The following is a 12,295-nucleotide window of genomic DNA, read 5'->3' as shown; positions in this document are numbered from 1 at the left end:
TCTTTCCCTCAATTATGGCCTCCTCCTGTTGACCATGTCATCAATTTTGTTGCATACATGTCGGAGAAGAAATGTGCCTTTTCGACGGTCAAGTGTTACTTGTCAGGTTTGAGCTTTATTATAAATGTTCATGGCTGGACAAATTGTGTGGAATCCTTTTAGATTAAAAAATTGCTAACTGGTTACAAAAGGCTGACACTGTCTAGGGATATCAGAAGGCCTATAACCTTGCAGCTATTGTTTCATATTATAAATAACTTGCCACATGTAGCACATTCTTTATATGAGGCAACATTATTTCAATGTGCCATTTTGTTAGCATTGTTTGCCTTGCTTAGAGTCAGTGAAGTGGTGGACCTTCAATCGGATTGTGTTCAATTGTTAGAAAACCATGTTAGTCTCCTCATCAAAAGTTCCAAGACTGATCAAATGCATAAGGGCTCAGTAGTAAGAGTACCAAAGCATGTCCAGTCATTAATTTTGTTTACATCACTGCAAAACTTTCTTGCAATGCGACAGACAATTTTATCCAATAATTTTTTTGTTCGTTTAAACTCCAAACCTCTGACTCAATATCGGTTTTCAACAATGCTCAATAAATGCTTATCATTTTTGAATATCAACATGTCTGTTTTTAAATGCAAGGTGAAGATAACGAACAGTGATCAATCTCATAACTCCTACAAGCAATACAAAATTGATATCTCTGTAATACATTGTGGTGGCAATATTGGCAACCCGCATAATACTTTGAAGGGCTTACAGATGTTCATGAAGTTTACTGTGGTTAATATTTCACAATTAATGCCAAAGACGGCTATTGTTTGGTCTCATATTTTACCACGAAGTAATTGAACCTTGTGTCTTTCCAATAAAGATGGAGAAAATGGGAGAATTAGAATTAATTCAGCTTTCGCTACACTTGTTGTAAAGAACACATGTGGGGCCTCCATTAAATATCCGGATATTACAAAGAGGCATATATCACTTTTCCGCAAAGATGGAGTACACTTGTCAGATTTGGGTAACGAATTATTTATCAATTCATTAACAAATGCTCTAGTGCTGTTTTTGTCTTCTACTGACAGATTTTATCCCTCTTACTAGCTAGATAAGTTTTGTCATGGCCAACTTTTATGTTACTTGTTTGCAATGATTTGTGTATAATTGTATGTGGAGTGTTAAATGCATATTGAAGTTGGGTATGCAAAATTGACCGCCTAGTTTTGTTGGCGGATGACCCACAAAAGTTGTAATGTGGTTCATTTGGCAGAATTTTGCATAGTTATTTACAGGTCCCTTGGGTCCAGGTGGTATTTCTAATGCTTTGTGTTGTTTGTTATATGCTGCCATATCGATTTGAAAATATGTTGTTTTGATAATAAATTGTGAATAAATGACGATGACAAGCACACCAAACAATTACTTATTAGTTATGACTTATTTTGGGCAAGATCATCAAAGTCATGGTGATGATGGTTAAATTCAACTGACACAGGGACACTTTGGTGTCTGAAAATAACTTCAGTTATTTGAGTTTATGTTACTTTGGTGGTCCATAGGTACGTTAAGCACTATATAAGGAGAAAAGGGAATGTCAGAATAAGTGGAGGCGGATCAGCTTAAGCTACAGTTGTAGACCGAGCGTAGGTCTTCATTCCTCATCTATGAACAGTTGACGTGTAAACGATTTGAAATCTAAATTCATAAAAACTTTTTATCCAGCCCAGACTGCACAATTACATTTGTACAACGAATGCACAGACAGTGCCTTGTGAAATGATTATAGTGTTATAAACATGTTGCATCTGGCAAATTGAACACCGTAAATATCATTTGAATAGGACAAAACTGAACTTTCACCCTCAAATTACTGTTAATGGATTCTGAATTCTATGATTGTAACATTAAAAGTTACTTCTCTTCATATCATCAAGTGGCTTATAAAATAAATACATGATAATCCAATAAAACGTGGAATAACTCGCACTCTTTATAGTGTTTACTAAAGGATGTGCATTGCTCTATGATGTTTTCTTTTCTAAAGTCTGCCTGTTCGTCTCGCAGTTTGCTGTCTACTGCTGTCTTTATTCCATCAATTATAATTACTAAAAAATTTGCTGGGTATGGAAAGTAAGGTGCTACCTCTCCATTTATTGCAGTTGGTTAGATCTCCTTTCTTTGGCAGTATAATATTGTTCCCTTCAGCCCATGTATTTGGTATGATGTTTTCGTTCCAGATCTTGCAGTAAAGTGGGTGGAGTATATCTGCTGCTAGCGTGGGATCAGCTTTGAATATTTCTGCTGGTAGCTGATCGTTTCCAGATGCTTTCTTATTTTTTAGTGTCGTAATTGCTTTCACAATCTCTATTTTTGACGGTTCCTCAATGTTTATTACTAAGTCATCTTCTGTGTCTTGGATTTTTGCTAATACAGTGGGTTCTGGTCTATTAAGAACCTCTTCAAAATGTTCTTTCCACCTCTCATATTGCTGTCTTTCTGATGTTATCAGTGCTCTTTGTTTGTCTCTTACTGGCATGTTTGCGTTTCTTCTCTTCATACATAGTTTTTTGATTATCTGGTAAAGATCTCCCATTCTCTTCTCGGAAGCAGCTTTCTCAGTTTCCTTTGCCATTCCTTCTATAAAGCTTTGTCTATCCTTTTTTGGTCGCTTTTTTTAACTTCTTTATTGCTGTTGCTATATTGTTCTGCAAGTTTATCTTTTATTCTCTCAGAGTGTGTGTTACATAGCTTCTTCTTAAGGTCTTTTCTCTTATCTATTAGTTTCCACGTTTCTGATGTAATCCATTCTTTATGAACTTGCCTTCTAAAGCCCAATACTTTTTCGCTTGCTTTGCTGAAGGTATCTCTCACCTTGTTCCAATGTTCGTCTATTTGGTTTTCATTTTCTATGTTGCTGTTTTGTAAGACATGGAATTTGTTTCTTGGCTCTATCTTGAAGTCTTGTTTGATTTTGTTGTCACTAAGCTTCCATGTGTCGTACTTTTTAATAGTGGACTTTGGTGCTACTTTCTTCAATTTCAACTTGATGTTAGCAGTGACTAGGTGGTGGTCACTCCCTATGTCAGCTCCTCGTCTTACTCTCACATCTTGAAATGACCTCGTCCATTTACCATTAATTGCGATGTGGTCAATCTGATTCTTATCTCATCCTCCAGGTGATACTCATGTTAGTTTGTGAATATCTTTATGTGGAAAGAGTGTTCCGCCGATGACAAGGTTATTGTTTCCACAAAATCCTACCTACAGAGAAAGACATTAATAAACTATCAAGCTTCCACAATGGATGTCTCCGAAAGATCTGTAAAATATTTTGGCCAGAAAAAAAATCTCAAATGAGAATTTACATACAAACACAAAATCCTCAGACATGCGCACCATACTTAAGAAATACCGCTGGAGATGGATTGGGCATGTCTTAAGGAAACCCATCAATGACATCACTAGGGTCTCACTTCGATGGACTTAAGAAGGGAAAAGAAGGCAAGGCCGTCCAAAGACCACCTGGAGGAGGACCGTTGAAACAGAAATGAGAGAGGTTGGCATGACCTGGGGTGAAATTGAAAATGCTGCACAAGACAGAGAGGAGTGGAAGAAACTAGTCCTTGCCCCATGTGCCCACGGGCGCAACAAGGACTAGGTAGGTATGTAGACTAAAGGGTGTGAACTGCAATCAACGTAAACGATATGATGTAAATCATACGAACATTGATTGGTGAACTTTGGGTCGGGAACCAGTTCTGAAACTCAGAGCGCCAATATACGACAAAGAAAGATAACTCAAAGTTAAAAGCATGATACAGGTCATTGTTACACGATACATGATATTAAATCTTGTTAAACTTTGTAGACAATGCCTACATGTACAGCTGTAGAGTGCCATTATTTTGTAAAAATTAATCTCTTAGTATTTGCTTTACAGTAATCTTAATCCAATTTGCATTTAAAAAATCACACATTTCATGTCCCAGCCATATGTTCAATTTCTGACCTTTTTTTTTTTTATCGAAAAGTCTACCTACCTACATAAAAATAGTCTTACTTCACTCATTTTCATTGTTGTTAATGATTTTTGCCTATTAATATTAATAATCGTTCTGGCAAAAATTTGCTATATAGAAAGCAAATTGTCCAGTTTAATCAAAACAATTAAGGAATGAAGTTAATTTTGACCTATGTTACACGACATAATGTAACGTGGTGCGGTTTAGGCGTTATAATCCGCGAAGCGTTGATTTTCAATTTCATAGAAGGCCTGAAATCGGTAGTGCCGTACTGGGTTACCAAAGGGACGTGTCCACATATCAAGTTACATTGTACAATATAAAATAATTTGTTTTCCAGTGTTCCCCGGCAATCAAATTGCGTGTTACATTTTTGTACAATTAAAATTAAATTATTACAATTTAGCGCATTACTTTTAAATCATGCATGTTTTAAGCAACGTAAATGAACTCGTATATCAATATTTTCCTCTCTCCAATTCACATGCATTCAGTAAAAAGGCAGATACAAGTTTTTAAAACAGGCATCGCAAATTTTTCAAGCACACATAATTGACAAATGGTAAATCAAATAATGGTGTTCTTATTTATTTATTGTTATACAAGATCAGACATTGAGCCAGTTAGTCAGTAAATGATTGAGGCTTTTAACTATTTCAACCAACAAACAATTGTAAGAAAAACATATTTTGATGTTCCACATCATTTTTGTTTGGCTATCATTACAGTATTATGCAGGTAGTAGCAATTATTCACAGTAGCTATTCAATTAATTGAAAACAGGTTGAAAATCATTTACAGAGTCTGCTGAAATAATTATTCGCCTGTATAAATCAAGATAAACCTCTTTAGATAGAATACATATAACACATTTCCCATTCATAACACCTTTGAGAGGTTTGTGTCAAAGGTCATCGATTCCTACAATGAAAGGTGTAGATAACGAATAGTCATCTCATAACTCCTTTAAGGAATACAAAAATAGAGAGTTAGGCAAATACACCAGAAGTGGGATCAGGTGCCTAAGAGGAGTAAGCATCCCCTGTCGATCGGTCACACCCGCCGTGAGCCCTATATATATCGGAGTAAAATGTTAAAATGCTTGTTTAGAATATATAGATACACAGAATAATTTCCTTTTGCTTTTTGTTAAGGATTTGTATTCGAAATAAGAACGTATTGCCAAGCGGGTAATAACCTTTCCGCGGGTAATAACCTTTCCGAAATCCCACTTGCTGCCTAGAATGCCTCCAGCTTTTACCGCCTGCAAACATTTCCAACTGTGTACTTAGAGTATAAGTAAGCACCGACCTACGACAACTTTATAACAGTATAGGTGTTATTTATCTACCTTTAATGGGTCACCCTTACAATAGTATAGGTCTGTATGTATCTACCTTTAATTGATCAGCCTTACAATAGTATAGGTGTGTATTTATCTACCTGTAATGGGTCACCCTTACAATATTATAGGTCTGTATTTATCTACCCTTAATGGGTCACCCTTACAATAGCATAGGTTTGTATTTATCTACCTTTAATAGGTCACCCTTAAAATAGCATAGGTCTGTATTTATCTACCTTTAGTGGGTCATCCTTACAATAGTATAGATCTGATTTTATCTACCTTTAATGGGTCACCCTTTCAATATCATAGGTCTGTATTTATCTACCTTTAATGGGTCACCATTAGAATATTATAGGTCTGTATTTATCTACCTTTAATGGGTCACCCTTATCCTTAGAGATTGGGTTAACAATACATTTAAACCAATCTATTCTAGAACAACATCAACCTTGACTCTAAACTCCAGCATGCTCATCTTATTTATGGTTGGACCGAAAATTGAACTCGGGAGATCTGTGTTGCTAGTTAAGTGCCAAGATTTTTGATTGACAACTTGACTCTACGTTCCAGCATGTTCATCTTATTTTCGACCGGGACCATTGCATTATAGTTAGGTGCTCTTTATGTAACTACTGAAGTATATAGGCTGATATACACGGTCCAGATAGCCCAAACCACTACATTCATCTTTCCTTAAATTGTCTTCCAACTCGAAGATACACAACCCAAAATTCTTTTGCCTCCGTCAAGACTTTCATCTGCAAGATCAGGGTTGGTCAAAGGCAGAAAATGTAACAAGAAAGGATAAACTATACGGTTAGATCGGGTATTGAGTCTGGAACCCAGGATTCCTGAATTTCTAGACAGGTGCTCTAACTACTGAGCTACCCAGGCAGATATTCACGACCCGTATAATCCAAACTACTACATTTATAATGGAAATGCAAATTTGTTAAAGGAAAACATCATTTATTTTCTGAATGGTTTGTTTTGTTTGTTTCTTTTATGTCTCTTCGAGAATTTTTCACACATCTTGAGACGTCACCAGCTGTAGGTGAAGTACCACAAATTTAAACCTATGCTTAGCGCTGCAGGGCCGTAACAGTGAAGGTTCTTTTAGGTGTTAACGCCTGTCGTGACAAAGGATCTCCGTTTTCAAGGTCATATCCGAAAGACCCGTAATTCTGATCACTTCTAAATGCTGAGTGTTTGACGAAGGAGCAATCACTTCCTATATTTACGACTTTGACTCCAACTCACGACCTACCGGTTATGAAGCGAACGCTCTATCACCGAGCTACCGCGATCGGTACTAAAAGAATGTATGACTTGTTTACCGCTTTTCATTAGAATCTCTTGTTCCAGTGGAAACATTGATCAGAAACACGGTTATTAAGATTCATCTTGAATTATTTTCAGTCTAATTTAGAAATCATCGGTCGCGGTCGCTTTGTCTTTGAGGGTGTTATTTTGATGTCCTAGGTTCAATAACCCTAACCCCCAAAGTCTCACAGAAAATGTAGCAATTTTTCTTTCTCCCAGCGATTTACAAACGAAGTGAATATTACGGGTTGAATATTCAATAACCGAGGTCCCAAGAAGGTATTGGTAGGAAAACTACTCCTTACAGCTGAGTGTCATTTATAGATCAGATACCTACAGCAGATGATTAATTTTGCTTCACAGAACGATTAATTGATTGATTGTAAAGTGTTTAACGTCCCTTTCGAGAATTTTTCACTGATATAGAGGCGTCATCATTGCCGGTGAAGGTCCGGATCTTTTTCGTGCCACACCATGACACGTATTCTTGGTCTTTGCGGTCTCATCCGAAGGATTTAGCCGCCTCTTACGACAAGCAATGGGTACTGAGGACTAATAATTCTAACCCAGATAATTCATCAGTGTTGTAATGCAAAATAAAATCCCTTGTTTTTACAGCTCACATTTTGGTACACCGTAAAAAAATAACTGATAAGCAAGTAAATATTGAAATGAAAGATGAGGGAGGCATTGAAAATGATATATGAAATTATGGATAAGCAATCCATTGTTTCGGGCAATATTAGTTGCGTAACATAAAATTGCAGTCACATGACTTCCGAATTTCACGTATTTCTCCTCTCTCGAATTGTATTCATTGATACTAGATTATGGCAGATAGCGCTGACGTGAAAGCAACTGAAGCAATGTGGTATGAAACAATTTTTCTTCTATGAATAATAGAAGTGCATTTTCAAAAAACTGGATTAATTGTGTTTTAAAATGAAGAACATCGACAGTCATAATTCAACCAATTTCAGTTATTCTGAAAATCCTAGTGAAGACAGAGCTACCATAAATATATTGGTAGTTGCGGTTTTCATGATTTCTTTACTTTTTCTGGGATTAGTAGGAAATATGATTACATATTCGGCGGTGTGTTGCTGCAAGCGACTTCACTCACCAACATACACGGCCATAGGCTGTCTGGCTATTGCCGACTTTTTTTCCTTGATAAGAATGGCAGTTTTTCCTTGGACTTTTGCAGTAGAATTTCAAATGAAATTTGATTGCTCCGAATCTCCGATATGTTTTCTGAATATTTTGGGATTCGCATCGTACTTTAGTTCGCTGGGACACATCCTTCTGTTGACCTCTCTCAGATTTGTTTTAACTGTGTATCCTCTCCAAAGTCGACATTACTTTTCTTCCAAGATTATTGTTGGCTGTTCACTGTCGTGCTGGGTAGTAAGTGTGTGTTTGGCGACATCTTTAGCCTTTTTATTCATGAAAATGGAGAAGCATTTACCTATCAAAGCACAGGTTTTTGTCACCGTGACGTATGCATTAGGAATGACGATTTCCTTGGTTATAATTGGAAAGCTGCATTGTTTAAAAGTAAAAGCTCTGGCGTCATGCACACTTGTACCACACAGCAAACACGTGCAGAAAATGAATCGTATCCTCGCGGTCATTCTCACAGTCTTTGTATTTTATGGAACCATGTTAATAATCGATTCTGTTGCTCTTATTGTAAGAGAACTGAACTATTTCAAAAGTTTTTATAGTGTTATTTTCATCATTACCATATTTGCAAAGTTACTGAATTTTACTTGTAATCCTATTGTCTATTTTGCGTTTTCTTTACGATGCAGCAAATGTTCCAAAAACTGAACATATTCAATATAATGCTTCACTTGGTTTAGTGTTCTCATAGTCGTAAATCTCATTAGCACAGGCGTATTCTAGGGGAAATGACTATGCTACCATGCGCATATCAGTGGAGTAGATCTGTGTCCTAATGAGTTAGAACACGATTATTGTGGTGTGTGACACATTAGAGATATCTATGAAGTTATTCATGTCTTTGCTATATAGATTCAAGAACTGTTACCATGGCATTTAACACATGTATTTAGACTTGTATGGTATTGAACTCATATCCTGCGTAACTAAATATCCTAGCAGTGCCTGACCTAACAATGTGTGAACTAACAGGGTGTGACTAGCAGCATGTGACCAAACAGTGTGTGACTAACAACGAGTGATCTAACAGCATGTGACTAACAGCGAGTGATCTAACAGCATGTAACCTTGTAGGATGTGAGCTAGAAGCGTTTGACTAACAGCATGAGTTCAACCCGGGATCGGGGCGGAAGTGGATATCCCAATATCGTGAATATCCCTGTGCTTTGCATTAAATATTTCTTCACTTAGGGCAGTTGTTTATTTGTGAATTCATTGCAATATTTGTGCTTTATGTAGAATTGTTTCCAATGCAGTGTGTATCTTGTATGATCCTCTTAAAACGTCAATTAACTGTATCCCATTTCCATTCTCAATGACCATGTAGTGTATGACAATGTGGTGAGAATTATATCGTCAGCTAAAGCAAGTTTATTTTTACTTGGCTAGATTGCTGATCGGTATAGCACTCTGGTCACCATGGTCGGTTACCCACGGGCGCTTTTTATTTATTCTCTCCAGAGAGAGTGTGTGGACTCAAAACTGTGGTTGACTACGATGGGTGGTCAAGAAAAAAAGATGGGCAAACACGGACCCCTGCACATACCAAGGGTAGGATCAGGTGCCTAGGAGGAGTAAGAATCTCCTGTCTATCGGTCACACCTGCCATGAGCCCTAAATCCTGATCAGGTAAACGGAGTTATCCGTAGTCAAAATCAGTGTGCCAAGAACGGTCTAACAATCGGTATGAAACACGTCAGACAGCGTTTGACTCGTTGGAAGGTTGTATTGGTAAACTAGATCGTTATAACGACTAAAGAATTTGCAAAATGCTGACTTTAAACGAGGCTGTTGATACCCCTGCACCATCAACTTGTTTGTCAGTAGCTTGCCTCGATTTAAAAACTGACTTACTTTTAAGAAGTAACTGTATGTGGATATGGAAGACGAAGAGCTTTGTCAATTGAAATAAAACCCCATGTGAATTAAAATGGGAATAAAAGCTAAATCTTGATGTAAATGATGTTTCAAAATGGTGAAATGGTGGATAAACAAAATAATATGGTTTTTTATAAAATAACTGATGATATCCAGTCAGGATATTTTCACTATAGTGCTCCGAATTCCTCCAACTAATACTTTATTTTATAAGATAGGGATTCAAGAGTCGGAGTTTTGTATTTTTTGTAGATGTAATGCTTAAACATTGAGTCACCACTTTTGGTAACGTACAATGTAGTTTTTTAAGCAAAGTATGGGGAAACCTATTAAAATGGGTGCATACCAGTTAAAAAACCTGTTCTACTTGAAAGAAATTAAAAACATTATTATAATGTTTATAGTGAAAACAAATATACAGAAAAAAGTATAAAAAGGAACTGCCATCCTTTTATGAAATTTTAAATACCAAATCATGTACTACCATAATTGTGAAAAAAATATATTCAAGTAATCATGAATGTGACAAATTCAAAGAGAGATGGAATGTGTTTCCATCAATACTGAATCCAAATGAGACATACATGTATATTCCGCTCAACTATCTCTACAATTTGCATTATGTTAAGTACAGTTTATTCAACAATATTTTTTATTATAACCTAGCATCAGTTTTAATGTAGGCATACTTGTGTACATTTTCTTAAGTATGTGGATGGATGAGTGTCTTTCAAACAACCCCATGTCACAATATAGCTTTATTTGTAACATTAACTTATAGATTCCAAGGCTCCCTATCCCTGGCTATAAGGTGATCTGTATATCATGAACTGGGATAAAAAAAAAACGTGTTTAAAAAGATTGGTGATGAATGCCATTAAATTTTGAAATATAAAGCTTTAATTGGTAAACAAGTTATTTAGGTAAATAGTACCCCCAAAGACCAAATGCTTTGAAATATTTGCAATTATATCAACCGAAAATGACAACATACTGAAAAAATTGTATAGTCCGTTTACATTCCTTTTACATTACTTTTTGTCATATCTCTTTCGTACCTTGTACATGTATATAACAATGTCTATATGGCATCATCGTAACTCATGTACCAATATTTGGTATAAGGAAATAAATTGAAATATAGTTTGCTGGCCTTGTATAATACAACCTGTCATTGGACCAAATGCTGTCTGACGTGTCTCAAACCAATTGTTAGGCCGTTCTTTGACTACGAATTACTCAGTTTACCTGATGAATATATAAGGGTCATGACGGTTGTGATAGGTCGAAATGGGATGTTCCCATACTGAAGACCATGAACGTAAATTACCATTTTGACATTCTAAATCGATATAATATCATGCAGATAAGTTCTAACCCTTTCCTTTTTTGTAATTTTAAAAATCATACATGAATATTGAATATACTCACTAAGAAACACTTTTCTAAATCAAATCCATCTTCTCCATCTATCAATATTTCATAAATCGTTGCTTTTTCTTTGAACACAAAAGCTAAAAGTAGAATTTACAGGTCTGCAAATACAAGCAATTGTTTTCCGGAATGATGATCACGATATGAAATGTTAAATACCTGGTAAATTATGTACTGTATAAGGGATAAAGCGGATGCGGATCAGTTTGTAGAACATCTGTGAACAGTAATGTGTAACAAATTTGAAATCTAAATTAATGTTTTAAAACACTCTTATCCTGTATAGACTGCACAATTATTACAATATTCAGTAACAAATAATGTATAGGCATTGCCCGGTGAAATGGAATTTTCCTATTGGAGAAAACAACAAATTATAGAGTAGTAAACATGCTAGGTCATGTAGCATCCGGCAAATTGAACACCGTAAATATCATTTGGATAGAACACTGAACATTTCCACAGAAATTACTGTTAATGGATTCTGAAATTCTATCATTGTGACATTACAAGTTGCATCACTCCATGTCATCAAGTGGATTATATGTAATTATCCAATAAAACTTGGGATACCACACTTTTTATACTATTTACTAAATGGTGTGAAATGTAATATGCATGTACATGTACGTAAGCGCTATGATGTAAATGATATGAACGTAGATTGGTGAACTGTGGGTCGGACGCAAGTTCTGTGACTCGGAGCGCCCTCTGCCTAGAAGTATACGAGAAAGAAATATACCTCAAAGTTAAAAGCACGACACAGGTCATTGATACACGATACAGGACATTGAATCTTGCTAAACTTTGTATAAAATGCCTATATGCACAGCTGTAGAGAGTGTCATTTTATGTAAGAATTCATCTCTTAGTCTTAATCCAATTGGCATATGTTTTGTGACATTTTTAATTGAGAATTCTACTTTCATACATATAAACAATCTTAGTGAACTTTTTTATTGTTGTTGATAAATTTTGCTCCCAGAATTAAAATTCGTTCTGGCGAAAATTGTTAATAAATAGCGAATTGTCCAGATTAACCATAAGCAATACAATTTGGGGTCCTTTCTTTTAAATCATGTATGATCATGATTTAATCAAC

This window comes from Ostrea edulis, chromosome 2, assembly GCF_947568905.1.
Source record: "Ostrea edulis chromosome 2, xbOstEdul1.1, whole genome shotgun sequence".
NCBI classification, from domain to species: domain Eukaryota; kingdom Metazoa; phylum Mollusca; class Bivalvia; order Ostreida; family Ostreidae; genus Ostrea; species Ostrea edulis.
This window is presented reverse-complemented; position numbering follows the sequence as displayed.